This window comes from Elephantulus edwardii, unplaced genomic scaffold (genome assembly GCF_000299155.1).
Source record: "Elephantulus edwardii isolate Elephantulus edwardi_28Jun2011 unplaced genomic scaffold, EleEdw1.0 scaffold00131, whole genome shotgun sequence".
In the NCBI taxonomy this organism is placed as follows: Eukaryota; Metazoa; Chordata; class Mammalia; order Macroscelidea; family Macroscelididae; genus Elephantulus; species Elephantulus edwardii.
In genome coordinates this window covers 1,113,576-1,116,724 of record NW_006399881.1, presented here as the reverse complement: position 1 = coordinate 1,116,724, position 3,149 = coordinate 1,113,576, and positions in this window count along the sequence as shown.

Genomic DNA, 3,149 nt, shown 5'->3' with positions numbered 1-3,149 from the left:
AGTTGCTCTGGAGTGTTGAAAAGGCAAAACAAAAGGAAACCATGTAGAAGTAAAAGAGCTGAACAGAAGATTTCAAAGGGCAACTCTGGAGGACAAAGCATTTTATAGCCGAATGTGCAGAGAGCTGGAATTGGAGCGTAAAAAGGGAAGAACTTCCTCTGCATTTCTCAAGCTGAGAGAACTGAAAAATGAAATTAAGTCATGAGTCTCAATATTGAAAGATGCTATAGGCAATTTATTGAATGACTCAGAAAGCATCAAAAGAAGGAGTAAGAATCAGTAAGAACTGATGGACACTGAAAAATTTCAGAACGTACCATATGAACAGGAGCCAAGGTAATGAAGGAGGAAGTGGAAGCTGCACTGGGGGCACTGGTGGGGGAGGCGGAGCAATTTGTCCTTATGAGCCTGAATTATTTAACTCACATCACAACAATGAAACTAGTTGTTCAGGTGTTTTCTGTTTTGTTTTAATTAAAGTCTATGGATTGGGAGTAAAGCAAAATGTAAATGCTATTTCCCAGTTCACTAATTTTACGTAACTTTTATGTTACACTGGGACTGACCCACAGTTGACCCTCCAATGGATTTTCAAAGGCACTTAATGGCAAAGGAAGAGATTGCTCATCTTTCTTCCATGGAGCTCTGGTGGCCTAGTGGCAAGAAGCTGTGCTTCAGTCCTGAACACACTTGGTTCAAATCCACAAGGCGCTCCATGGGAGAAAGATGGGCAGTCTCCTCCTGTGCAATTAACTGCCTCTGTAAACACACCAGAGGGTCAGGTATGGGTCAGTTCTAACTTGATGGTACACAACAGCCACAACTCTCATAGAGTAGCTTTTGGCATCATCTTTTGGTTTCCTTTCAGGAAGTATATGCATATGGTTAGTTGTCACCACCATTTAGTTGACTCCAACTAATGTGCAACCATAAAAAAGTTACTTGTTTCTGTGCTGTTTCATTTTTTGTTACCTTGCTAGTCTATCGAGATTCTTACACTGCTTTGGATGCGCATGCCATCAAGGGGACAGCCCCTACAGAAAGCCGGTCCAGCTACCTCTGGTCATTATGGACCCTTTTGAAGTGGTGCTGCAGGAGAATGTGCTCAGACTTATATGTACTTTTATGGGTAAGACACATATAAGACAGTTGTGCCGTGGTGGATTGAGTTCTCCTGTGATACTAGAAGTTAGGCTAGCTGTATTTCAAACACCAGCAGGGTCAGCCATGGTAGACAGGTCTCAGCAGATCTTCTAGAGTAATATAGACAGAGAAACAGGACTAGCTATCCACTTCTGAGATAGCAGGCTTTACGAAAAACTATTATTAAGAGAGGAACTTTGTTGGCTATATTGCTGGTAGAGCACCTCAGTGTGGAAAGCAAGGAAAAAACAATAAGGAGAAACAGCTGTGGCGAGCTCTGGTAGCCTAGTGGCAAGAAGCTGCAACTGCAATCTCAGAGGTGCACGGTTCGAATCCACCAGATGCTCTGCTGGAGAAGGAGGGAAAATCACCTCCTGTACCAGTCAGATCTGATTTGACGGTACACACAAAAAATAATGAAATAAAATAATTTTTTTTAAAAAGGAGACACAGCTGCAAACAGCCATTAATAATGGCCACACAGACTGTATGAAGTATGAAGCTAGGAAAGTTGGAAGTAGTAAAAAAATGAAATGAAGTTTGTAAAGATCAACATCCTAGGCAATACTGAACAGAGAGAGACTGGTATTGACCATTTTGAGTCAGACAATCAAATGATCTGGTATCAAATGATACCAGGAATGACACTTTGAAGAAGAATGGTGTTGCAGTTGTAGTCAAAAAGAACATTTCGGGTGCTGTCCTGATTCACAATGTTGTGACTGCTCCTTACCACTAAGCCAACCGAGGCCCCTAAAACAAAGTATGAACGAGCAAGCATGCATCTACACAAATTGTAAAATAAGTAGAAACATGCAGATCACCCTCTGCAACACCACAAACTCAAAAATATGTGCTCTACCCATAAAAGGAAACTGTATTACAGGCATATATATATGGATATCATAATATACAACAAACATCCATGCTATGAGAAATCTAAAGCAAATTGTATGGCCTGGGACAACTTTGATCTGTGACATTTTTCCGTAAAAATTCTGATTCTCTTGGCCTTTTTGCACTGCCGTAACAAACATGAAATATATTCAACAGCAGATATATAGGCAGACAGACAAAATAAACAGGTATGGACTGAGACATCATACCTCTATACAATTATGTTTTGTTACTTTAATATAATTTAACTCTGATTTCTCAAAATCACTAATTCATGTAAAAATGGCTATTAATGAATATCTGACTGCAAAAGTTGGTAGGAATGATCTATTTCCTCCTCTTTGGCTCTGGTTGTCGTACATAAATTTGAATGATAATGGTATTAAAAGGTCTTTCTTGTGGCAAGAAGCTGCACTGCAATCCCAGAGATGCACAGTTCAAATCCAGATGTTCTGCTGGAGAAGGAAGGACAAGTTCCTCCTGTACCAGTGAGATCTGATTTGATGGTGCATGCACAAAAAAGAATTTTTAAAAATTTTTTAAAAAATGAAAGGTCTTTCATGTATGCGTATGGATATTATCCTGTCACAGCAATGTGTTTGCGATCCTGTTTTTTCCCCCTCACCTTTTTATTCTCACAACGGAGCCAATGATGCATGGAAAAGAAATTTAGGTTGTTAACAATGAGTAGTTTGTTAGGCACCACAATCAACACTCTTGGCACCTGCAGTCAGGACATCAAATGTCAAATGACAAATTGTAACCAAATGTCTCCTTGGAGGCGAGGATTTTGAAGCTCTGTCTCACATACTTTGGGAATGTGGCCAGAAGGGACTGATCCCTGGAGAAGGACATCATGCTCAGAAGGGTGGAGGGACAGAGCAGGAGAGGAAGACCCCGGAGGAGATAGATTGACACAGTGACTAGGGTAATGGGGGTAGTTTCTTGGAGTCAGGATAGAGAAGGGTTTAGAGCTATTGTATATAGTGTCACTATAAGTCTCAGTTAACCTTGGCTTTGACAAGCACTGTGGCATTTGGACAAGAACAAACTGGGAGGAGGGTAGAGAGAATAGTGCAACAATGAATGAGTGGAAGCCCAAAATCTCT